At 44.5% G+C, this 27452-nt stretch overlaps 1 protein-coding gene across 1 annotated transcript in view; it reads right to left on the bottom strand.

The window, feature by feature from the left end:
- The window catches only part of LOC109550088 (thymidine kinase 2, mitochondrial), an 886444-nt gene that overhangs the window by 497348 nt on the left and 361644 nt on the right, over positions 1-27452 (bottom strand). Inside the window, exon 16 of the mRNA XM_073796974.1 lies at positions 1711-1784. The gene's annotated coding sequence lies outside the window, so the exon portion shown is untranslated. The remainder of the gene's footprint in view (positions 1-1710; positions 1785-27452) is intronic.

The following is a 27452-nucleotide window of genomic DNA, read 5'->3' as shown; positions in this document are numbered from 1 at the left end:
AAGAATCAGAATAGCGAGCATAACATCCCCCCCACCCCCATAATCACGCTCCTAGGAATTTATCCTAAGTTACAACTAAAAAAAAAAAATAGATACTTAAGGATGTTCAATATATTGTTTTCTAATAGAAATGGTAATTGAGATACATCAGCTCAAGGATATAGTATGTAGTTATTTAAATAAATTATGGAGACTAGTCATCAGAACTCTATTTGGGATCTAATTTCAAGCAAAAGAAGGAACACACAAAGTTACCTTCAATAACTGCCTGTGGGGACTTCCCTGGTGGTTCAGTGGTTAAGACTCCACACTTCCAATGCAGGGGGCACAGGTTCGATCCCTGGTCAGGGCACTAAGATTCCACATGCCACGGGGTGTGGCCAAAAAGTGTGCAAAACAAACCCCAAACCTGCCTGTGGATCCTGCACTCAATGTCCTCACCTTCTACTGGGTTTCGCTTTGAACACCGGTAGTCTGAACGGTCCTTCTCTCCATGCTCCCGTTCAACTCTCAGAACAACCCTGTGACGTTGATATTGTGCTCCCCATCTTATAGATAAGGTAATAAGGCTCAGAGAGGCTTAAATGACAGGCACACAACATCTAAATCAAGGAGCTCTAACCTAGGTCTCCTAACTCCACATCCAGGGCTCTTTCCTGATTTCCATCATCTAGCCAGGTCTGAGGACCAGGAAGAACGACTAAAGCTATGGGTGGGCAGTGAGACACTGGGACCATCTGTCTGCTGCTGGAAAACGCCATGAAGAAGGCCACAACTCCTCACAAGAACACCTGGATGTGTCTTTGTCCCAAGACGTCTGAGCCGGCCAGTGGGGATGGAGAGGGTGCCTTTTCCAGCCAAACCGCAGCTGCTGAAGACGAGCTTGCTGAGAGGAAAAGCATGTAACCAACATGCACCAATTTATGCAACTATATCAGGGCTCGGCAATGGGAGGCAGGGACAGAGGGACAGAAATAACCATCTTTGCTGCCCCGTTGCTGAGTAACCACCAAAAGCAGGCATTTAAGAGTGTGTTCATCCATTCACCCGTTGATGGACGCTTAGATTGTTTCTACATCTTGGCTATTGTGAATAACGCTGTAATGAACACTTAGGAGCACAGATATATCTTTGAGACCCTGATTTCCATTTTTCGGGACAAATAGCCAGGAGTGGACTTGCTGGATCATATGTAGTTCTATTTTTAATTTTTTGAAGAACCTCCATACTATTTTTCATAGCAGTTGCACCATTTTACATTCCCAACCACAAGGGTTCCAATTTCTAAATGCATACAAAGGAATATTATTCGGCCTTGAAAAATAAGGAAATCCTGCCATGTGAGACAAAATGAACACAACTGAGGTTGTGCTAATAAGCGAGCCACAGAAAGACAAATACTGTATAATTCCACTTATATGAGGCATCTAAAATAGTCAAACTCAGAGAAGCGGAGAGCAGAAGGGTGGTTTCCAGAGGCTGGGGAGAGGGAAATGGGGAGTTGCCATTCAACAGGTATAAGGCTTCAGCTAAGCAAGACAAATAACTTCTAGAGCTCTGCCATATGACATCGTGCCCATAGTCAACAATAACATATTATACACTTCAAACTTTAAGAGAGTAGATCTCATGTTGTGTTCTTATCATACACACATAAAAACCAGAGTACATACATCTGAGTTAGGTAGACATCTAGACACCTGAGCTTACCTCTGTTTTCCCCTTCACTTGCTGTGGTGACCTTGGGCAAGTCCATCAATCGCTCTGTGTCTCTCTCTCCTCATCTGTAAAATAAGGAGAATAATAGTACTTACCTCATAGAATTATCATGAAGTTCAATGTTTTTCTGATATTAATAAGCTTAGAACAGTTCCTAGAATATACTAGGACAGACATCATCTTAAGTGCTGGCTATCCACTTCTCAACTTATCCTCCAGACTCCCTGTAAGGAAGAAACTGGGATTTCCATCTTACAGGTGAGGAGACTGAGGCTGTGGGAGCTTAAGGTTATATGCAGCAGCACATGCATGAGGGACCAGCGAATGGCATCAACGGTAGGCCCTGCCAAAGTATGGAGAAGGAAGAGATTCCGCTGGTTATGTAAACCTGGAAGGCTTCCTGAAGGAGATGGCATGGCATCTGAGCTTTAAAGAACATGGAAGATGCGAACCAATGTTTTGAGTTGCTGATGGTGGGGACAAAGCACAGTGTTGAGAGGACGGATGGAAGTTCAAGAATAAAGAGATCGGTAGAATAGGCCTATTCTGTCCTGGGCCTCGAATGCCTGGCCAAGGTGTCTGAAGATGCTTCCTTGGCAGTGGTGAGTCAGAAAGGCTGTGGGGCAGGAGTGGGAACAGTGTGTAAGGACGATCATCCGTTCACCTGGTCACCATGGGCCCATCAGGAACCCACTTCAAGTGCCAGTTTGTACCCCTGGCCTCTCTCTCCACCATTCCCTCCTCTGAACAGGCTCTGAGTGAGGCTGAAGGCAGAAACCAATGAGACACAGTCCCAGGAGTCAAGGCTGTCCTGCTCTAGCCCAGCACTTCTTAGACTTTTAATGTGCATCTGAATCCCCCCCCCCACCGAGTTGATTACAAACAGATTCTGATTCATTAAGTCCGGGGCGGGGCCTGAGAATCTGAATTTCTAACAAGCTCCCAGGTGATGCTGATCACTGGACCATGCTTGGAGTAATAAGAGTCTAACGTGTTTGCTCCCTTTCTAGTTTCACAGTTGTAATCCCAACAAGTAGCACAATGCCTGGTCCAAAGCGGGTGCTTCATAAAACGTGTTAAACTGAAAAATCTTAATCACTTTTACTCCTGTTACCACTGAGTTTGATTAAGGAGACCACTCCCTCCCCACACACACACACACACACACACACACACACACACACACATCAGTGGCCATTTCTTCTTCTTTGGCACATCATCCCACAACCTAACTAGTAGAATTCAACATCCCTTTTCCAATCTATCACACTGTCTTTTTTTTTTTTTTTTTTTTGCGGTACGCGGGCCTCTCACTGTTGTGGCCTCTCCCGTTGTGGAGCACAGGCTCGGGACGCGCAGGCTCAGCGGCCATGGCTCATGGGCCCAGCTGCTCCACGGCACGTGGGATCCTCCCGGACGGGGGCACGAACCCGTGTCCCCTGCACCAGCAGGCGGACTCTCAACCACTGCACCACCAGGGAAGCCCCTATCACACTGTCTTTATGAATGACTTTAAACCCTTGGGCTCTTTTCTTTCTGTTACAAAAATGATGCATGTTTATTGAAAAAAACAGAGGAAAAATGAGCAAAAAGAAGAAACTGCGACCTGATACACACCCTTTCTGACTCTGTGTGTGTTACAGAATGGAACATTCATTCCATTGGGATTTTAATTATCTTAAACTATGAAGGATAACTTCCCATGTCAAAAATATCATTTTAATGGTTACATAACATTTCATTATTTTAAATTTTCATAAAGCACACGTTTCACTGATGTAAAATATAGTGACGTTAAAAAATAGGACACAAGCTCCATACTGAACGACCAAATGAAGAAGGTACAGACGAAATGTTACAATGCCTAAGGTTTGCTCTAAAATCATCCAGTGAGTGGGAAAGCGGGAGACGACGGAGCCAGATCAGAATGAGCCATATGTAGGCCATCGTTAAACTGGCCTGCATTATACAGCCCTCTCACTTTTGCATGTGTTGGTAACTTTCCATAATAAAAGTTTTAAAATAAAAGCAAGGTCCAAATGAGGTCTAGGAACATGTACACGCTGTTATATTTAAAAAGGATAACCAACAAGGACCTACTGTATAGCACAGGGAACTCTCCTCAATGTTATGTGGCAGCCTGGATGGGAGGGGAGTCTGGGGGAGAATGCATACATGCATACGTATGGCCGAGTCACTGTGCTGTGCACGTGAAACTATCACAACATTGTTAATTGGCTATACTCCAATAAAAAAGGTTTTTAAAAAAGTACATAACTTCCATGATATTTTTTAGTCACTAAGATTTAAAACTCAAATTTATCTAGATTATTTGTATTAATTTTTTTAATACATCTTTATTGGAGTATAATTGCTTCACGATACCGTGTTAGTTTCTGTTGCACAACAAAGCGAATCAGCCACATGCATACACATGTCCCCATGTCCCCTCCCTCTTGAGCCTCCCTCCCACCCTCCCTATCCCACCCCTCTAGGTCATCGCAAAGCACCGAGCCAATCTCCCTGTGCTATGCCGCTGCTTCCCACCAGCCAACTATTTTACATTCGGTAGTGTATATACGTCAATGCTACTCTCACTTCGCCCCAGCTTCACCCTCCCACCCCATGTAATCAAGTCCTTTCTCTATATCTACCTCTTTATTCCTGCCCTGCAACTAGGTTCATCAGTACCATTTTGGTTTTTTTTTTTTTAGATTCCATATATATGTGTTAGCATACGGTATTTGTTTTTCTCTTTCTGACTTACTTCACTCGGTATGACAGACTCTAGGTCCAGCCACCTCACTACAAATAACTCAATTTCATTTCTTTTTATGGCTGAGTAATATTCCATTGTATATACGTGCCACATCTTCTTTATCCATTCATCTGTTGATGGACACTTAGGTTGCTTCCATATCCTGGCTATTGTAAATACTGCTGCAATGAACATTGCGGTGCATGTCTCTTTTTGAATTATGGTTTTTTCGGGCTATATGCCCAGTAGTGGGATTGCAGGGTCATATGGTAGTTCTATTTTTAGTTTTTTAAGGAAACTCCATACTGTTTTCCATAGTGGTTATATCAATTTACATTCCCACCAACAGTGTAGGAGGGTTCCCTTTTTTCCACACCCTTTCCAGCATTTATTGTTTCTAGCTCTTTTGATAATGGTCATTCTGACCAGCATGAGGTGATACCTCTTTGTAGTTTTCATTTGCATTTCTCTAATAATTAGTGACGGTGGAGCATCTTTTCATGTGCCTCTTGGCCATCTGTTTGTCTTCCTTGGTAGGCTAACTCACTGGTTTTTTTTTTGATATTGAACTCCATGAGCTCTTTGTATATTTTGGAGATTAATCCTTTGTCTGCTGTTTCATTTGCAAATATTTTCTCCCATTCTGAGGGTTGTCTTTTTGTCTTATTTATGGTTTCTTTTGCTGTGCAAAAGCTTTTAAGTCCCATTTGTTTATTTTAGTTTTTATTTCTATTACTCTAGGAGGTGGGTCAAAAAAGATCTTGCTGTGGTTTATGTCAAAGAGTGTTTTTCCTATGTTTTCCTCTAAAAGTTTTATAGTGTCTGGTCTTACAGTTAAGTCTTTAATCCATTTGGAGTTTATTTTTGTGTATGGTGTTAGGTAGTGTTCTAATTTCAGTCTTTTACATGTAGCTATCCAGTTTCCAAAGCACCACTCATTGAAGAGGCTGTCTTTTCTCCATTGTATGTTCTTGCCTCCTTTGTCATAAATTAGGTGCCCATATGTGTGTAGGTTTATCTCTGGTCATTCTATACTGTACCATTGATCTATATATCTGTTTTTGTGCCAGTACCATACTGTCTTGATTACTGTAGCTTTGTGGTATAGTTTGAAGTCAGGGACCCTGATTCCTCCAACTCCATTTCTCTTTCTCAAAATCGCGTTGGCTATTCAGGGTCTTTTGTGTTTTCATACGAATTGTAAGATTTTTTGTTCTAATTCTGTGAAGAATTCCATTGGTAGTTTGATAGGGATTGCACTGAATCTGTAGATTGCCTTGGGTAATATAGTCATTTTCACAATATTGATTCTTCCAATCCAAGAACATGGTATATTTCTCCATCTGTTTATGTCATCTTTGATTTCTTTCATCAGTGTTTTATAGTTTTCTGAGTACAAGTCTTTTGCCTCCTTAGGGAGGTTTATTCTGAAGTATTTTCTTCTTTTTGTTGCAATGGTAAATGGGAGTGTTTCCTTAATTTCTCTTTCTGATTTTTCGTTGTTGGTGTATAGGAATGTCAGAGATTTCTGTGCATTAATTTTGTATCCTGCAACCTTACCAAATTCATTGATTAGTTCTAGTAGTCTTCTGGTGGCATCTTTAGGATTTTCTATGTATAGTATCATGTCATTGGCAAATAGTGACAGTTTTACTTCTTCTTTTCCAATTTGTATTCCTTTTATTTCTTTTTCTTCTCTGATTGCCATGGCTAGGACTTCCAAAACTATGTTGAATAAGAGTGGCAAGAGTGGAGATCCTTGTCTTGTTCCTGATCCTAGTGGAAATGCTTTCAGTTTTTCACCATTGAATATGATGCTTGCTGTGAGTTTGTCATATATGGTCTTTATTATGTTGAGGGAGGTTCCCTCTCTGCCAATTTTCTGGTGAGTTTTTATCATAAATAAGTGTTGAATTTTGTCAAAAGCTTTTTCTGCATCTATTGCGGTGACCATATGGTTTTTATTCCTTAGTTAATGTGGTGTATCACATTGATTGATTTGCGTATACTGAAGAATCCTTGGGATTCTGGGATATCCCTGGGATAAATCCCACTTGATCATGGTGTATGATCCTTTTAATGTGCTGTTGGATTCTGTTTGCTAGTATTTTGTTCAGGATTTTTGCATTTAAGTTCATCAGTGATATTGGTCTATAATTTTCTTTTTTTGTGACATCTTTTTCTGGTTTCAGTATCAGGGTGATGGTGGCTTCGTAGAGTAAGTTTGGGAGTGTTTCTCCCTCTGCAATTTTTTGGAAGAGTTTGAGAAGGATTGGTGTTAGCTCTTCTCTAAATATTTAAGAAAATTCACCTGTGAAGCCATCTGGTCCTGGACTTTTGTTTGTTGGAAGATTTTTAATTATGGTTTCAATTTCATTACTTGTGATAGGTCTGTTTATATTTTCTAATTCTTCCTGGTTCAGTCTTGGAAAATTGTACCTTTCCAAGAATTTGTTCATTTCTTCGTGGTTGTCCATTTTATTGGCATAGAGCTGGTTTTAGTAGTCTCTTATAATCCTTTGTATTTCTGCAGTGTCAGTTGTGATTTCTCCTTTTTTATTTCCAATTTTATTGATTTGCGTCCTCTCCCTTTTTTTCTTGATGAGTCTGGTTAAGGGTTTATCAATTTTGTTTATCTTCCCAAAGAACCAGCTTTTAGTTTTATTGATCTTTGCTACTGTTTTCTTCGTTCCTATTTCATTTATTTCTGCTCTGATCTTTAGGATTTCTTTCCTTCTGCTGACTTTGGGTTTTCTTTGTTCTTCTTTCTCTAGTTGTTTTAAGTGTATGGTTAGACTGTTTATTTGAGATTTTTCTTGTTTCTTGAGGTGAGATTGAATTGCTATGAACTTCCCTCTTAGAACTGCTTTTGCTACGTCCCATAGGTTTGAGGTCATCATGTTTTCATTGTCATTTGTTTCTATGTATTTTTTTATTTCTTCTTTGATTTCTTCAGTGAGCTCTTGGTTATTTAGTAACACACTGTTTAGCCTCCATGTATTTGTGTTTTTTACAGTTTTTTTTCCTGTAATTGATTTCCAATCTCATAGCGTTGTGGTTAGAAAAGATGTTTGATATGATTTCAATTTTATTAAATTTTCCACGGCTTGATTTGTGACCCAAGATGTGATCTATCCTGGAGAATGTTCCATGTGCACTTGAGAAGAAAGTGTATTCTGCCACTTTTGGGTGGAATGTTCTATAAATATCAATTAGATCTATCTAGTCTATTGTGTCATTTAAAGCTTGTGTTTCCTTACTTATTTTCTCTTTGGATGATCTGTCCATTGTTGTGAGTGGGGTGTTAAAGTTCCCTAGTATTATTGTGTTACTGTCGATTTCTCCTTTCATGTTTGTTAGCATGTGCCTTATATATTGAGGTGCTCCTATGTTGGGTGCATAAACATTTATAATTGTTATATATTCTTCTTGATTTGATCATTATGTAGTGTCTCTCCTTATCTCTTGTAACAGTCTTTATTTTAAACTCTATTTTAGCTGATACGAGTATTGCTACTCCAGCTTTCTTTTGATTTCCATTTGCATGGAATATCTTTTCCCATCCCTTCACTTTCAGTCTGTATGTGTCCCTAGGTCTGAAGTGGGTCTCTTGTAGACAGCATATATATGGGTCTTGTATTTGTACCCATTCAGCCAGTCTGTGTCTTTTGGTTGGGGCATTTAATCCCTTTACATTCAACGTTATTATCAATATGTATGTTCCTATTACCATTTTCTTAACTGTTCTGGGTTTGTTTTTATGGGTCTTTTTCTTCTCCTGTGTTTCCTGCTCAGAGAAGTTTCTTTAGCATTTGTTGTAAAGCTGGTTTGGTGGTGTTGAATTCTCTTAGCTTTTGCTTGTCTCAAAAGCTTTTGACTTCTCTATTGAATCTGAATGAGATCCTTGCTGGGTAGAGTAATCTTGCTTGTAGGTTTTTCTCTTTCATCACTTTAAGTATATCCTGCCACTCCCTTCTGGCCTGCAGAGTTTCCACTGAAAAATCAGCTGATAACCTTACGAGGATTCCTTTGTATGTTATTTTTTGTTTTCCCCTTGCTGCTTTTAATGTTTTTTCTTTGAATTTAATTTTTGTTAGTTTGATTAATATGTGTCTCGGTGTGTATTTCCTAGGGTTTATCCTGTATGGGACTCTCTGTGCTTCCTGGTGATTATTTCCTTTCCCATGTTAGGGAAGTTTTCCCCTATAATATCTTCAAATATTCTCTCAGACTCTTTCTTTTTCTCTTCTTCTTCTGGGACCCCTATAATTCGAATGTTGGTGCATATAATGTTGTCCCAGAGGTCTCTGAGATTGTCTTCAATTCTTTTCATTCTTTTTTCTTTATTCTGCTCTTCAGCAGTTATTTCCACCATTTTGTCTTCCAGCTCACTTATTCGTTCTTCTGCCTCAGTTATTCTGTTATTGATTCCTTCCAGTATATTTTTCATTTCAGTTATTGTGTTGTTCATCTCTGTTTGTTCTTTAGTGCTTCTAGATCTTTGTTAAAGATTTTTTGTATTTTCTCAATCCGTGCTTCCATTCTATTTCCAAGATTCTGGATCATCTTTAGTATCATTACTCTGAATTATTTTTCAGGTAAATTGCCTTTTTCCTCTTCATTTATTTGATCTTGTAGGCTTTTTACCTTGCTCCTTCATCTGTGACATCTTTTTTTGCCTTTTTTTTTTTTTTTTTTTAATGAGTGGGATTGTGTTCCTGTTTTACTGGTTGTTTGGCCTGAGGCTTCCAACACTGGAGTTTGTAGGCTATTGGGTAGAGCTGGGTCTTAGTGCTGAGATGAGGAACTCTGTGAGACCTCACTCCGATGAATAGTCCCTGGGGTCTAAGGTTCTCTGTTAGTCCAGTGGTTTGGACTTGGAGCTCCCACTGCAGGAGCTTCCACCTGACCCTGGGCTTGTGAATGAAGATCCTACAAGCTGCATGGGGCAACAGAAAAAAAAAGAGAGAGAGAACAATAACAAAGTAAAAAGTAAAATTAGACTAGGAAACTAACAGATATGTTAGAAAGAAGGTAAAAATAAAAATACAGATGAATCAACAACTGGAAGATACATCAGTACCACAATATTAAAAAAGTGGAGGAGGAAAGAAGGGGGGGGCCTTGGCTGTGGAGGGCGGGGCCAATGCTCAGGACCCACAGGGCTGGAAAAGGCCCTGGGGGCTGTGAGGGGTGGTGCTTAGGCTCAAGGAGCAGAAGGGGCCCAGGCCTGCCCACCGCCCCTGGTCTCAGAGGGCAGGGGACCTCACCTGGGAGCCCAGTAGGCTTCCTGGGCTCCAGTTGGTGGGGTAAACGCCTTCCTCTCCTCTCCTGCTCTTCCGGTCTGGGGTCTGGGAGGGCCCCTCTCACCTGCCTCTCCTGATCTCCTGGGTCTCCCTCCTATGTCCCCAGGACCAATATGCATGGGGGGTGGGGGGGGAAGGGGGGCCCTTGGAGGGCAGGGGAATGGCCTGGGAGCTCAGCAGACTCCTCGTGTCCGCGTGGTAGGGGCAATCGCCCTCCGCTCCTCTCCCGGTCTTCCCAGAGGCCCCCTCCCGCCTGCTTCTCCTGATCTCCCCAGCCTCCCTCCTATGCGTCCAGCACCCACGTGACCTGGATGGGGCTTTGGAGCAGGGGAACCGGGGGGAGCTCAGCAGGCTCCCCGGCCCCAGTGAGCCAGGCAATCGCCCTCCGCTCCTCTCCCGCTCTTCCCGGAGAGCCTCTCCCACCTGCCTCTCCTGATCTCCCCGGCCTCAGGGGCACCGGTCTTGTCTGGCCTCCACTTCTCCTCCCCCCTCCATCCCCCTACGTCCTACCGGTTCACTCTGGGGTTCCTCCCCTCTCCTTGGGGATTAGAGTTCCCCAGCAGCAGCTGGCAGGCACCCTAGTTGTGAGGAGACGCTAACTCCACGTCTTCCCACACCGCCATCTTGACTCCTTCCCTTTTTTCCATCTTCTGTATTAATTTTAAATTATTTTCTCTTCAAAATTTCTTAGGAGCTAATTATTGCCTTTGTTACAAAACAAAAAAAGAAGAGGTCTAGGAAGAGGATTCTGAGACAGGGATAGAGATGCAAAGTGTTAGAAGTTAGTTTTTCACCCTCCAAGAAGGAACAATGTTTCATTAAGGACCATTTAGCCTGTGGCTTCAAAATTCCAAGATCCTAGAGCTATTGAATTGCACTAGAATAATCCGCCTTTCTTATTTCTGGTCCTGTCAGGATGGATTTGCATTTTAAGTGCATGCTTGATGTCATGTCTAAATTGGAACTAATTGAGACGTGCAGGAATGTGGACACGTGCAGGAATGTGGACGCGTGCTCCAGCCTCGATGGGGACCACAGGGGGGTTGCCCATTTAGAGCCCTGCAGACAGATGGGGGTTCTGGGAAGCAGGGGGCACAGCCTGCCCTATCTCTAGCTTGTATGAATCTTAGTCAGATCAGCTCACCTCTCCGAGCCTCAGTTTCCTAATCTGTAAGAGGAAAGGATTTGAACCACCTTTAATTTACAACCTCTCTCTGCTCAAAAGTAATGAGGTTCCACTGTGGGAACACCTTCACCACTCTGCTATGCAATATGCAAATCAGCTAAACGTGGTAACTGGACAAAGCTGATGAGAACAATTGAATAAACTTTGATAACATTGCACAAAGTAATTGTTCAATGTTCTCAAAGGGAAACTCCGGGGGGTGGGGAGCAGGGGAGCCTTAGCAATTACCTGTTTGTTCATCACCTCATCCAGTAGAAGCCAAATAAGAATGAAGACTGTGTATGTGGGGGGAGGGGGGTGTTTGTTTTCATTCTGCTTAACTGTACTTTCATCTGAACACTTTTAAGCGTTGCTTTTGTCTTCCTCATCTGGATGTTGACTGAGTCCTGTTATCAGGATTTTAATTAACACCAGGTAGAGAAGGGGAAGCAGGATGATACACTATTACTTCTGTGTGATTTAACGTCAATGCTGGAGACTCTTCTTCGAGGAGCTGTTGAAAGTGTCTTATCTCATGCATTCCAAGGATGGCTGTTTCACGTAAATGTCATTTCTGCTGTCCAAAATGTTACAACACACGCAAGCACAACAGAACTACTGTCTTGTTCTAAGAGACACTCGGGAGCTAGCAAGCTTTTGATCAAAGGCACGATTCGAACATCAAAGTAACACCTCTTCTGTTAAATTCAGGAATCAAGACTCAGAATAAAGGGATGGAGCCTCTGGCTTTAGTGATAGCCTAGCCTCCTATGCTGGAAAATGCTTAAATTTCCAAGGTTTAATCCATTTGCAGACAACTGGCCGGGAAGGGGCACTTGGAGGTACGAGCACATTTACTGCATCCTGTAGTCTACGTGCTTGTATTCAGTCTGTACGTGTTCACCTGCTCCTGTGTAGGCTTCTCTCCTGGGACTAGAAAACTGGAGCTGCCATGACCCTCCCCACACAGAGGCAGTGGCTAAAAGCCCTTGGAGCAGGATGGAGCTTGGCTCAAAACCACGCTGTACCACTGGCCAGCTGTGTGACCTTATGTAACTTACCTTGACTTCCAGACCACCATGTCTATATACAGATGGTCCCCAACTTAGATGGTTCCACTTAAGGTTCTTCAACTTTACAATGATGCAAAAGCAACATGCAATCAGTGGAAACCGGACTTGGAATTTGGAATTTTGCTCTTTTCTCGGGCTAGATATATGTGGTACAATACTCTCTCAAGATGCTGGGCAGCGGCAGAGAGCTCACAGCCCCCCCCCACCTCAGCCACGCAATCACAAGGGTAAATAACCCATCCACGTATAACCATTCTGTACCCAGGCAGCCATTCTGTTTTTCACTTTAAGTACCACATTCAATAAATTACATGAGATATTCAAAACTTTATTAGAAAATAGGCTTTGTGTTAGATGATTTTGCCCAACTGTAGGCTTATATAAGTGTTCTGAGTACATTTAAGGTAGGCTAGGCTAGGCTAGGCTATGCTGTTTGTAGGTTGGGTGTATTCAATGTCTTTTCAACTTACAATATTTTCAACTTGTGATGGGTTTGTCACGATGTAACTCCATATATGTATATATAAACACACACACATATATATATAAATAATACGAATGTCAAAAACGTTATGTTGCAAGAAAGAAGCTATAGTCTTAGAACAATGATCATTTCAACGGGGGACATGGGGCATGGGAGAACTTGCTGTGGGATGGGAATGCTCTATCTTAATCAGGGTGGTGGTAACATGGGTGTACACATGTGAAAAAGTCACCAAAACATACTCTGTGAAATGTATACCTCAATTAAAAAGGTTACATCAAAATACCATCATATCTGATGCACAGAATTGTTGTGAAGATAAAATGAAGATAGTCCATGGAAAGTACCTCTCCTGTTGGCCGGACTGAGTAAGTACAGTGAAGAATGGTTATGACGACTGTTTATGTTGTACTCATCATTAGTTATCCTTTTAGTGGAGTCACATCTGACACAGAAATTGGCATCTACAGTTCGGCACATAAGTCTTTTCTGTTAAAATCGTCCCCTGAGAAACCCTTAAATTGTCCCTAAACTACAGTTTGCCTCATTTGGTACACACAGCCCTGCCCAGTAAAAGATGCTTCTATGTATAATGGATTCAGTAATGGGCAGCAGGTAATAAAGACGGCCGGATGTAAGAAGCACACCTCTGTAGACAGTGAGACCACAACCAGGGGCTCAACCTGGAAGAGGCTCACGGGTACCGAGAGCAAGGGCAGACTAGCCTCATGGTCACATCCAACTCCTGCCTGGAAATGGGCTCATTGAGAATGGCAGGTATAACCACCAGACCGGGCAAATTGCTAACTGCTCGCTCGCTCTCTCCCTCTCTCTGTCTCTCTCCCTTCCCCTCTCTGCCTCTCTCCCTCTCCCTCCCTCTCCCTCTCTCTGTCTCTATCTCTATCTGGATCTTTCTATTTTCCTTTCTCTCTCTCATTGAATTTGCATTAGTTAACAAAACATAAGATACAACTTCACTGTACCATATTTCCAGGCCTCCATCCCCACTGCTGAAACACTGAAAGCTTTGTCTGGTCTGACTCAGGGGATTCTTCCCAGTTCCCAGAAGGAAAGAGATAAGAGGTTAACATTACACCAAACTGCATATTACTTTGCTTGGAAATAGAACAGCCGTCGCAGTACTGCTGGGTAAATCCACCATACTTCATATTTTGGGCTGTCTTTCTCAGTGAATCATTTTGCAAGCTTTACACAATCTCGGGTACCCTTGCACAACAGATGCCTAGACCTGGGAGACCATGTAGACAATTGCATCTCGGATCCAGTGCTCGCTGTGGACAGACCCAGGAAGCAGCCGCCCACTGCCATGCCCTCGAGCACTGCCCTACACCGTGGAGCCCACAGGGAACCACAGAGAAGGTGTGTTATTACCAGAGGAATCTGGCTTCTGAGTGCAGACCAGCCAGGGCTGCCCTGTGAATAGAAACCAAGGAGGGGGCAGGGCCCGTGGCTGGAGGGGCTTGGACTCTAATACTGTGGGCTCCAGCCCCTCTCTTAGCGCGGTGCCTGACATCCCATCAGCCCACTTGGAGAGCCTCTATGGAGGCCTGGACAGGTGTTAAATTACCTTTCGTCACCCCACGGTGTGTGAGATATGCTGCAGAAGCAAATGTCACATCTCCTGAAGCAGGAGCCCCTGCCAGGGATTTTCTCTGAGCACAGGGATCCGGAGACGCTTTCACTTTTGACTTAGAAATGACCTGGATCAAGCACCCGGCTTTCTAAACATGACAGGATGATAAAAATATTCTCTGACAGCGTCTCCGTGTGAGACAGAAGACTCCGAGCTGAGCTCCAAAGCTAGAAGAGTGAATGTCATCCCTTCTCTTATCCAATGGCCACTTATCATGCACAAGGACCTGCCCAGGCTGGCAAAGGGGCCATGGGAGATCAGTAATGATTAGAAAAAGAATCTAATGTCTGTCTATAGAGTATTAGCCTTATTTTTATTATTTATTCATGTATTTACCTCCCCTCACCCCACCCCTATCAAGCACAGTCTGAGCAACTTGAGGGCAGGAGACCATGTCTTTTTATCCTTGTAACTCTACAGCCAGCAAAGCATCTTTAATAAAACAGTTTCTTGCTTAAAAAAAAAAAAAAGAATCTGAAATAAATCACACCTACTCTCGAGGTGTTTAAGGCTTATGTGAAAAGATGGAACATGTGAACATGAAAAAGTAAAGTTCAAGGACATCCAATTATTTTTCACAAACCTACACGAGGTGCCCGTCATGGGCCAGGCACTGCACCCCCTTTGGAAAATCAGAATGAGTCTGACATGGTGACCCCTGCAGCGAGTCACATCCCAACAGTGGAGCTGGGCAATTAAACACACCATTATGCAGAGTGACAGGGAGTAAGAGAGGTGTATCAACAGCCTGTCCAAGCAAAAAGAAGTGAGTTAATCATTTACACCTGGGTGTGTCCGAAAAACATTTGAATTTTGGCGTGCTGAGTAAGTACGACTTAGCCGAGGAGGCAACGTGAGGAAGGGCATTCCAGGCACAGAGAATAGCATGAACAGTGGCAGGGCGGCTGGACAGACACAAAGTGCCATGACGGGAAGGCAGGAAAAGGTCATGAAGGGCCTTGCGCCCAGGTTTAGAGCTTGAACTTGGCCCAGGCGGGAGGAGGAATGGGGAGATGAGAGGGCAGCCCAGCATCAGTGTCAGGTGTGGCTGGGAGGGTAGGAGGCAGGAGGTGCGGAAGCCCGCGTGAGCGCAGTGCGGCTGAAGGGGATGAACAGGGCTCACGGGCAGCTTCCCGGTGGCATTTGGAGCAGAAGAATTCTCAGTCCGATTCCATGATGGAATCAGCGCTGATTCCCTACAGAAGCTCCCTCAGCACTCACTCCCCCGGAACCTCAAGAAAAGTGTTAAACCCTTTCCCTGCGTCACGGAAGCTTTCTGCTTCCCTTCCTCCCAAAGCCACAAACTGAAGACAAGAGATTCTTAATCACACACCTTCTGATTTCCCAGTGTACTTTTCCAACCAGTGAGAAAATGTTCCTCACTGAGGGTTTGCTTTGTTCTTAAAAGAATCAGGCCATTTTTCTCTCCAGAATCTTAAGAACAATTACAAACATGAAAAGACGTGGTTTTCCAATAAGGGGATAAAAAAGAAGCGGAAGATACAGTTCTTGCCCTTGAAAGATGAACAAGGCAGGTTCTCTTTACCCCACTGAGGAGCAGCAAAATCTCTGGATTGCACCAAACAAGGGACGGAGCAAATCCAGAGGCTGCCCCGTCTTCCTCAGGCCCCTCGGGCTTAGGACTCCTATTCAAAGTCACCCATCTTTAAGCCAACAGCAAGGGAAGTAGTTTCCCTTTCTTACCACCTCATCTGATGATGTTTGTCATTCATCACGGAAAATGAAAAGTCATTCACATGGCTCCCCAGTGCCTCCCTCCATTCATCAGAGGAGGCCAAGTTGGCCAGAAGGTGTCTTGTCCTCTTCCCAAAGGACCTTAGTTTGAGTCCAAGTGAAGCAGAAGCAGACCCTGAGGCAAAGAATCAGGCTCAAGAGCGTCATCGGTATCATACAATAAACACAGAAATGGAAACTGAGAGCAGGTAAGTGACTCCACCAAGGTCTCACCCAACGTGATGGTTAATGTGCATGTTTTTAACTAGGAAACTTCAATGGGATGGGATACTATCAAATATATGTTTTTCTGAGTTGGTTGCAACCACAGGAGGATTCTTTCCATTTCACACGCACACGCACACACACACACACACACTGAATTGCAGGTGGAAAAGAAAGAAACTCTGTTACAAGTTCCACAACCTGAAGTAATGACAAACGTCACAATATCAAGCTTTTCGATGTCCAGGGGCTTGGAGCAGAGTCTAGTCTTCCCGGGTGGCTCACGATCCATCTGATATCAAGCCCATGACTCGCCTGGCCCCTCCCAACCTCTTCCTCCAATCACTACACACCCTTCATGTGCCGGATGCTTCAAGCATTGTCACAAACCCTCACGGTAGCCCTGGAAAGAAGAAAATGCCGTCTGCGTTTTACAAACTGTGACTCATCGGCTACTGGTGGAGCCATGATCCAAACCCAGACCTGTGAGTCAAAGCCACCCTCTTGACAACACAACACATTCCTCATGAAGAAGGAATTGCTCTAACGTTAGCGCTGCCTGCCTTCTTCATTCATTCATTCAGGAATCTCTACGGAGCATCTCTTTTGGGCAGGTCCCCCCTTGGAGGAGGTCAGCAGTGGGGAAATCATAAAGAAATTATAAAACTCCCAGCGTTCCTATGGGACAGGAATTGAACTTAGCTCCAGACGGGCATCGGGCATTAGAGCAGAAATCACGCAGGGCTGCCGTGACTGTGCATGTGTCTGCCTTTGCATTTTGGATGATGGCCACAGTACTGATCAATGTTGATCAATCCTCATATCTGACAGATGAGGAAACTGCAAGTCACTGAGTGGATGTGACTTGCCTGTGCTTCACACTGAGTCAATGACAGAAAGTCAAAAAGGAAACTCAGGCCTGCTGACTCCCAGTCCAGTGCTCTTTCTGGGACCAGGGGATGAGCCACCTTGGGGAGATCTTGCCAGCTGCCTCGTCATGTCTACTTCCAGCTGTGCCACTCTGACTCATCCCTCAGACTCACCTCCCCTCTCTCCGTCTGACCCACAGACGCCCTCCCCTCTCCAGGCCTCCCAGGCAGCCCCACTCCCCTCCACAGCCTGTCCCTTGATTCGGCTCAGGGGTGGGTCTCATCCTGTTCAGTGATGACCAGGATAACTAATACCCATCAAGCACATACAGACCCTCTGAGCAGCCTGGCCAACAGTCTCACTTTAGGGAGCAAATAAATCCCACACCTGTGAGAGACTGATGGAGGGTAACGCATCCCCAAGAAGCCAGTCGGGAGACATGCCGTGTTCTAGGACTTTGCTGTGACAACTTTGCAATGTACTTGGGCCATGTGAACAAAGGCAGGTCCATAATAGGCAGGCTGCCCTGCCCTCTGGAATGAGAAACCACCCAAGCTCAATAGAGGTTCTCTTTTTTTTTTTTTTTACATCTTTATTGGAGTATAATTGCTTTACAATGGTGTGCTAGTTTTTGCTTTATATCAAAGTGAATCAGTTATACATATACATATGTCCCCATATCGCCTCCCTCTTGCGTCTCCCTCCCACCCTCCCTATCCCACCCCTCTAGGTGGTCACAAAGCACCGAGCTGACCTCCCTGTGCTATGCGGCTGCTTCCCACTAGCTATCTATTTTACGTTTGGTAGTGTACATATGTCCATGCCACTCTCTCGCTTTCTTAAAATAAGAACAAACTTGAACACCCGGTTGATGGGGGCGGGTTAATGGGAAAGGAAGGGCATGGCGAGGCAGGGAGGGAAAGGAAGAGAAAGGAAGGGAGTTTTGCTCAAGATCTATTGATTTTTTTTAACTCATAATGATAAAAAGATTTTTAAGGATATTTTTGGAATTTAAATGCTATGCACCAATTATAGCTTTCTCCCTTTGATGCTACCCAGGGGATTGGAAACTTTGAACACTTCGGGGGTTATTTTGCCCCAGACTTGATGCCTTGTGGTGTGTACGAGGTAGAAGACAGTGGGCTTCAACGACTCTCTGCAGTGGGTGGTGTGGGATGGTGAGCCGTACATCCTATAGAGGAGAGGTGGGACCCAGCCTCAAGGATTCAATTACTGTTGGTTAATTCGATGTCGGTTTTCTCAGGGAAAAGGACCGGGAGAGAGGGTGGAAGGGCTCTGCCAGCCAGGACTAAGAGTTTGAACTTCACCCTGTAAGCAAAGGTGGTACATGACCATTTAACCAAGGGAATACCATGAACAAACCTGTGTTTTGGAAAGCTTGCGACGTGGAGCCTGATAGGGGGGCAACATACCCTAATGGTTACCTAGCCTCAGAGAACACTGGCTCTGAGGCCACACCCAGTGTGCATCCGACTCTAGCTCTTCCTCCTATCAGTGGCGTCACTCTGGGCAACTTATTTAGCCTCTCCGGACCTTTGCTTCTCGTAAGTAAAATGAGCATATCAACTATACCTATCTCAGTGGCTTGACCTAGTGGGATAATCTATCTAAAGACCTGTCACATATATACATCTCCATAAATGGTCCCTAGAGTTTTCTGTATTCTCTTCCTAAGTCATAAATGTACAGAGAGAAATTAGAGCGGCTGCTTCTCAGTGACTGCCCCCAAGGCCAAGCCTATGTCACCCACACTTCTAGGAGCCACTCTCCTCCCTACAGCCCTGTCTTCTGTTCTGAGTAGGAGCTGTTACTTTCCCAGCCCTACCTCTCAGCCACAGTGATTGGCCCAGGGCTTGGACATGGGACCCCTAGTCTGACCAAGCAGACTCTTTTCCTCAAAGAGCATTAACTGAGACTGGAGAGAAGATCCCTTTTCCTCTCACTGGCGAACTTTTGAGATGTGAGTCTGGAAGCTGCAGGTGACCCTGCAGGTATGGAGGGAATTTACAAGGAGAGAGTAAAGCTGGGGACAGATGACACACAGAGGGACAGTCTTTGTGGCATCTGAAGACCTATTTCTCTGCATGGACTTGCCCTGGTTTTCCATGGCCTGATTTCTCATTTTGTCCTTTGATTCTATGAGCTGTTCTAAAAGCCTTCTAATAAATACTATTCTTTGCTTAAACTAGTTCAAGTTTAGTGTCCACGATTTGTTACCAAACCCTCTGATTTAATGTGACCATTGACTGATCTTAGCTTCAGCACATCCCATTAGACCTCTGTAACTACCCATATTTCCCCAAACCACCTCTAACAAATATTTTGTTTCCTTACGATTTGAAGTACATTAATCTCTAAAGACAAAACATATCAAAATGAAATCAAATTTCATTGTAGTACACTTAATGAACCAACTCTATTAAAGACTAAAGCGACAAAAGTAGTTCTGTCCCAGGATATCCGGGTTATTTATCAGAACCTCCATCATCCCGGTTGACCAGCCCACTTGAGTGCAGTTAATCTCCAAAGGCTGATAATCATCGAATATTCTTCACTTATATTTATTGTCCATTCCCAAACTGACATTCCCCATTGAACATTTAATCATGGATTGCTTAGTTAAGCATTTTCTCTGTTCAGAGGAGCACATCAGAAATTGATTCCCTGATAGAATGAAGCAGGAGACGAAGCACACATTCAACAACAAGCACTTAGACTTCTCCTCTCCTTTCACCTTTGTGGTTTGGACACTTCATTCACCAAAGTAACAGGTAAGGACTTTCAGACAGAAAACCAATTTGGAGGCTGGAATCCAACCAACAACCGTGTCCCAGGGCAAAAGGCCAGTCCAAAGGGGCCCAAAATCCATCTCTCAGCACCTTCCAAACACTACAGCCGACCCAGGTCAGAGTCAAAGAAGCTGGTTCTTTGTTCTCAAGGACCATGAGGCTGACAGGTGAAAAAGTTTCACTGGGGCAGAGGAAATGAAATTGAATTCAAGTTGGAGGTTATTTGTCTTCCCCATGACCTACGGTGGTCTCAAGTGTCAGCACAAGAGCCAGTGGTCAAACTCACATCTGTGAGTCAATTACCGGGTACCTGAGTTCAAAAACAGTTCTGACGCATTAGATTTAAAATGGTTTAAACGTATTGAACAGAAAGGAGAAAGAAGAGGGAACCAAACCCCTTCAGGGATTTTGTTTGAATCTACAAAAAGGCTGGATTGAAACCTGCAGAGTATTTATAAAGAAGCTGTAAAATCTTTTATTCATTTGAAAGGAGTTGGAAGAGAGACACAGGAAGTGAGGCAGGAGAGACACTGCTGCAGCAGCGGGGGGAGGGGGAAACAACATTGTAACGTTGGCCAAAATGATCATTTTCTCCAGTTGGGAGGGCGTTCACCCTTGCCATCACTGGTTCGTGGACAGATCTGAGTAAGAGTCCCACCTCCACCACTCACTAGTTCTATAAAATGTCACTTCCATTCTAGGAACCTCAGTGTCCTTACCTGTAAATTGGAAATAAACTCCACACACAGGGTTTTGTGAAGATCCAAATGAAATAATAAATGTGAAAGTCCTTTAGAAGCTATTGAGAGCCACGCAGATTCTAGTTATACTTATGATTGGTTTAATTTAAGTCACAGGATATACCACCCATGGAATGGAAATCCTGACAAAGAGCCCAGGGCAAAATTCGGATGAGAACAGCCAAGACTGGAAAAGATAAGGTCCAGGCAAAAAGCAATTTCCATTAGAGTCATTTGTTAAAGTCTCAAGCCGTTAATCTTGTGCCAAGTTCTGAGGCCCACAGATCCGCAGGCTTGCCTTAGCTGAGTAAGACAGGTGGCTGATATTAGATGATCACCTATGAGTGATTTCTCAGTTTTACTGCAAGTTCTAATTATACTAGATCTTAGTGGCCAGAGCCAGTTGGAGTTATCCAGATAGCCGTTCCTAATAGTTCTGCCTCTTGTGCATACCCTAACTAGTGCCACTGCCTCCTAGTGGTGTGTTTTTAAATTGCAGGCATAATATGAATCAGAACCATGGCAGCCTCTCTAGCACTGCTTCTTAATCTTGGTTGCATGTCAGAATCACCTGAGGATTTAAAAAATACTGATGACTGAAGCCAACCTCCAGAGATTATGATTTAATTGGTTTTGGTGCATCCTGGGCATTGAGATGTTTAAAGCTTCCCCAGGTATTTCTACTGTATGGCCAAGTTCAAGAACCATTACTCTAGAGCAGAGGTAAGCAAACTTTTCTGTAAAGGGCCAGATAGTGATTTTTTCAGGCTGTTCAGGTCATACGGTCTCTGTCACAACTACACAACTCTGCCCTCATAGTGTAAATGTGCCATAGACAATATATAAACAGATGGGCATGGCTGTGCTCCAACAAAATTTTACTCACAAAAGTAAGTAGCAGGCCATAGTTTGCCAACACCTTCTCTAGAGATTCGTTAAAGTGAGGTCTGAGGACCCGCACCATGGACAGTACCTGGGAGCTTGTTAGAAATGCAGAACCTCAGGCCTCAGCAAGATCCCCAGATGATACGTATGCACAGCCAAGCTTGCGAGGCACTGCTGCAGAGGGTACACTCTGTGAATCCAGCCCTGCCAGCATCACAGCACTGAAGTGCAGAGTTCCCATCTCTGTCAGCATCTCCCGTGCCTGTCACCTCTATCAGCCTGGCTGTCTCCTAGCTGCCACATTTCTGCAGCATCCTTTCCTTGGTGACTCAGACAATCTGAGTAGCTGTCTATATTTGATTATGGTGTTTCCAAAGGGTCAACACAGCCACACATTCAATTTCTATTTTTCATAATAATACATGGAGAGGACGTGGCTGTGGAGCCATGCCAGGTGATATGCCCCTTCTCTCAGGAACTATCCATTTAAACTTGTCAAATGTCATACAGCTCCCCAAACACTCCCTGCTGCTTCAAGCCTCTGTGCCTTATATATGGTATTGTGCTTTTGGGGAAAGTCGTGTGAGTCATCTTGCCACCACGCAAATTTACCCAACCTTAAAACAAACAGACACGGGTGAGACCTTCTGACCACTCCCATCCAGACTGAATCACCTCTTCCCCGTGCTAGCCCCATGCCCTGTATACACCTTTGCTCTAACCCTTAGCACATTTATGGTACTAATGAGCTCACCAGTCTGTCTCTCCAGATGATGCTGAGCCCCTTCTGGTCAGGCTCGTGTATCATTCCCTTCTGCATCCATGTGCCTCAAGCTGGGCTTTGATATGATAAATGCTTAATAAATTGATGCTGGTTTTAATTCAACTGACCTAAAGTGAGTTAACATTTCTTTTGTAACTGGCATGCTAACCTAATCACCACAGAAGCCTTTTAGTGAGGAATACGGTTCACAAAAATGTTGCTCTCTAGCACGAACTTTGGGAAATGTTGCCTCTTAGACAATAGCCCTGGTGCAGATCACACATTCGATAGCTTGTAATATCCCCTAGAACTTGAATTATGGCTCCAGCCCTTGCCCAGCAATAAGGAAGATGTGGGAGAGGGGCTGACAGGATGAATTTGGTTCCTACCAGCCTGAGCCATCTTTCCTGAAAGATAGTTGCAGGATTGTCTCAGGGACACATTAGAATTCCCACCTGACAGAGGAGGAAACTGGCTTAACATGTTAGGGCTTTGCCACTGAGTTAGTGACACAGCCAGGGCCAAAATCCAAATCCAGAATCGTGTCCAGCACAGCAAGGCAGCCTCCTTTACAAGGAGTTTCTCAGGAGGTCACCATCTGTCATCGTGTCAGATTATTTTCCCACCTGGCCCACCTAAACCAGACCTGGATAGGAGGGCACAGAGAGAAGTCTGTATCTTCAGGAGAACTTCACATCTACATCAGAGCCACAGAGTGGTCAGCAATGAGATGTTTTTCCATTATAGGCGCCAGTCCAACTTTTGGCTGAATGAGAAGTCGCTCCAAAATGCTCACCTGTCTTATCCCTCAGTCTGTTTGGAGCTGACATTTTGGCAAGCCTTCCGCCCAAGAATCCTGCCGTTTGCACAAAGCAGCACAGCCAGGGTAGAGTCTTGGCAGCAAATACGACATTGGGGACCTTACTCCTGACTCCCTGCCCTGTCCTCTCTCTGGTCTACTCGGGGAAGCCCCACCCTCCCATGTGCCAACGCCCCCGTCGGACAGTCAAGATTTGTGCACAAGCACACGCGCACCTGGATGAATCCCTGCACGTGTGAACAAAGGGGAGGTCTGACTAGTGACCCCATCACACTTATCGTGCAACAGCTTGAGGAAAGCGAGGAGGGAGCGAGCCGGTGGTCTGTCTGCCTTTGGCATCGCCTACCCTGGGCTCAGCCAAAAGTGAGGAACCCATGCTAAGCCATGAAGTGGTGCTGAAAAGCTGCCTCTCCTTGCCGGGCTTCAGCTACCACGCCTCTCAGAGGAACACGTTAGACGCGGAAGGGGTAACAGCTGCTACTGCTTCACACTTGCTGTGCGCTCTGTGCTTCACGTGCATTATCTCATTTGATCTCAACAACAAAGCCATCCTCCAAAAGGGAAGCCCTGAGTCGGTTGGGTTGGTGTTGCCCAGAAGCAGACCCTGAGACAAAACTGAAAAGCACATAGCTGATTTGAGAGGTGATCAGTAGGGAAGTGGGGAAGTAACACAAGAAAGGTACCCAGGCAATCAACAGTGCGCTATTAAGCCAGCTACACGGTGATGACTGGATCAGTCCGATGGGGAAGCTCTGTGGAGTAACAAGCCTGCTGCTTCTACCAACAATCCCACCCAAGGGACAAGGGAGCCGCAGTACTTATACTAGACTGAACCGACAAAATTGCCATTATCCGATCATGTCTGACCTACAGGAATGGCAATTTCATGTGGTTCAACATAATGTTAATTCCAAGTGTTGCTGGTTGAGAACTGCTGGGCAGGGGAAGGGAAGTGTTGATTACATGGCACTCCCCCCCACCCTCCACCACAGAGGAGCTTTTGGAGTTCTAGGGGAAATCCCTCAGGCGTGGAGATGCAGATACTGCCGGTGGGATGGGAACGCACTGAACAGTCTTGGTGGGCCATGACCGGGGCCCTGACAGCGCATACTGCCCTGACCTGGAGAACTGGGATCCAGTTGGGATTCAAACCCAGGGTGTCTGTCTCTGTAGCTCATGTATGTAGCCCACATGCTGCCTCCACTCAATTTCTAAGACTCTATCATTTCCCTGAATCACAGAGTCCTATGCTAAGATTCTAGAAGTCTTCAACTACAAAGTCTTCAACTCAAAGACACAAAGTCTTAAACAGCAGGAGAAGCCAAGCCTATTAGCCACGGTTGGGTATTCACTGATCTGTTACACAGGCACTCCGCAAGTGTACACGACGTTCCAGCTTCTGCGCTGGGCTCAAAGGCTACATGGCGAGGAATACTGCCCTGAGAAGACGGATTAACACCAACATATATAAAGAGATGGAGTCAGAGCAGTGCTAGAGCTGGTGCTGGAGGCCAGAGGAGGGCGTGGCTTTTGGAGGGCAAGAAGTGGCCTCCTGCCTGAAAGTACACGGTCTGATCTGGAAAGAGAGCAAGCCAGGCCAGTGTATGCCCATCTCCCCCGAACAGTCATTCCAAGGGGATGACAAATGCGCTTTGTAGAATCGGATTTACAGAGTTGCTCAGGACCCCAGTTCTTTCAGTGTTGCCTATTAACTTGTGTTTCAAACTTTTAGGAATGAGTTATGACACACCACCTTGAAAATTCAATTACCTCAGCAAGACATTCAGCATAAATCAAAGGTATCTACAGCGTGGAGATGCAGTAGAACTCGTGCACAGAGGGGAAGCGACTCGCCCAAGGTCGCAATGCAAACTGTAGGACCGGCTGAGATAGATTCCTAACCCGTAACGTTGCCCAAATTGGCATGTGTTGGGAAACAGAGCACTTGCCTTTTCAACAGATGCTCTCCGTCACTATCATCAGAGTACGAGAGAGAAAAGCCCTGCGCAGGGAATCAGAGACCCTGACGTGGACTCGGAGCTCCCCAACAGCCTCAATGTCTGATCAGTAACATGGGAATCACTGTGACTGTCCTGGAGAACTAAATGAGGTCATGTCAGAAGACATTAGATTAAATGGTACATAGTCCTGCAAATGCAAGAGGTTGGTCATAATCTTTACTATTCCTGATTAGGGGTTATTATTGTTTGTTGTACCCGGAATGATGACAGCTAACTTGATTCCTGTTTTTAAGGTATTTTTGTTCAACTTAAGAACGTTTAACAAATTTTTGTTATACTTCATAAAGTATATTTGAAAACTTCAAACACCACAGAGAGTTTAAAATGGAAAGTAAAAGTCCCCCCCATAGCAACCCCTGTTGATACAACAGTTTCTGATAGACTCTTCCAGAAAATGATTTCTGCATATAACACTATGCATGTGTGTGTGCTTTCCATTGTTCTGCACATTGCTTTTTTTTTTTTTTTCATGTAACAATACACCTTGGACAGGTGTTCATGTAACAATACACCTTGGGCTGCTTTTCTTAAGCAGGAAAGAGCGTGCCATTAATGGATAAACCAGAAATCACTTAACCAGACCCCTGTTGATGGTCATTTGTGGTCTAGTTGGGGATTTTTTTATTACAATAGAGTTGCCATGAGCACCCCATACACGCATTAAGAGCATGGCCAGGATCAGAGCACACACCTGAGCACATGTTCTTAGACCCGAAATTGCTGGCCAGACACCATGTGCATTTTAAGTCTTGAAAGATGTAGTTAAACTGTAGTTCAGACAGGTCACACTAGCAACCCCCCACACACCCTTCTCCCATTTTAACTGTACGTGGAAGTGTCCCTTTTCTGAATCTCTAGTCAACCCTGGAAAAGACAAAACTTCCTAATATTTGTCAGTCTGAGAAGTTGAAAAATGGCATCTTTTTACTATTTTGATCTGTATTCTCTTTTATCACGACTAACAGTGAATGTCTTTTCATATGTTGATTGGCAATTATTGTGCAGTGTTGTTTTCTCTAGAAGAAGTGTGTGTGTGTGTGTGTGTGTGTGTGTGTGTGTGTGTGTCAGAGAGAGAGAGAGAGAGAGAGAGAGAGAGAGAGAGAGAGAGAGAGAGAGAGAGGAGGTGGGAGTTCCCGTATTAACTGCCTGTTTATAGAGCCCTTGCCCTTCTTAAACTTTTATTTTTCATATCACTTTATATAACCCTCTTATAATTCAGAAGAGCAGCCTTGGGTGAAAAGGCAGAAACTGTTTCTTTCCTGATACACTGTTACTTTTATTTCTTTATCATGTTTTTGCCGTGGATTTTTTTAATGTATAAAATAGCCTTCTAACTGATTCTTCTACTTCCACACTTGCCACAACTGTGATCATTTTAAAACTGAAGACAGATCACGTTGCTTCTTTGCTTACAACCTTGCTGTTCTTTTCCATCATTCTTAGAATAAATTCCACAGTTCTGCCTTGACCTAGGAGGCCCCTCCTGGTCTAGACGCTACCTGTATCTCCGGCTTCACTATGCTGTCCTCCTCATTCCAAGCATACTTGCGCTCTTTCCCATATCAGTTCTTTCTACCTTGCTTTCTCTCCTTCTGGAATGTTCTTTCCTCCTCCCATTCTTCAAGGTCACAGCTTAAATGTCCCCTCTCACGCAGACTTACATGATCCCCCCAATTAAAGGCACGTCTTCCTCTGCTATTTTCTACCTCAGCTCCTTGTCTGCCTCTCTGGTTGCATTTATCACAACATATAGATACCTATTTGTTTGCTTCCTCTCCAGAATATAAGCTCCATGAGGGCAGGGCCTTGTGGGTCCTGCTCACCACTGCATCCCCAGCGCCTCCATCAGTGCCTAAAAAACAATGTGGGTCCTCGCCACCTATTTATTTAATGCATTAATTAATGTCTAGTCAGATTTATCATTCCCTTCCTTTATAGCTTTTCACTTTTTCTGGGCAGCTTGGAAAGGTACTTATCTCTCCTTTCGTTTTCAGGCTTAAAATCATTCATTGAGACTCAGGTTTATTCTGTTACAGGTATTGTTTATATGCACTGGGTTACTGGGGTGAACAAGACGAGGCAACACAGCTGCCCTCCAAGGGCTCGAATCCCAGTACAGGGATGACAGACCAAGCACAAATTGCGACTGGAGGAAGAAATAATTTTAGAGGATGGCAAGAGCTATGGAGAAAATAAGGCAGGAGAATATGAAAGAGGATGGAGGTGGCCGGGTCTCGTGAGAAGGAGGAAGCCATGGAAAGAGCCGAGGAGGAGCCTGCAAGCGGGAGAGCAGCAGGTGCAGCTTCGATGCACGAAGGAGCTTGCTGAGTCTGGAGAACAGACAGGAGAGAGCCGCGCATCCTCAGAGCAGAGAGCAGGGCAAGGGAGGTGGGGCATCGCTCATAGAGGTGGGAGGGGCCTCCGC

This window comes from Tursiops truncatus, chromosome 19 (genome assembly GCF_011762595.2).
Source record: "Tursiops truncatus isolate mTurTru1 chromosome 19, mTurTru1.mat.Y, whole genome shotgun sequence".
Taxonomy (NCBI): domain Eukaryota; kingdom Metazoa; phylum Chordata; class Mammalia; order Artiodactyla; family Delphinidae; genus Tursiops; species Tursiops truncatus.
Note: the sequence above shows the minus strand (reverse complement) of the source record. Positions and strands in the feature narration are given on the sequence as shown.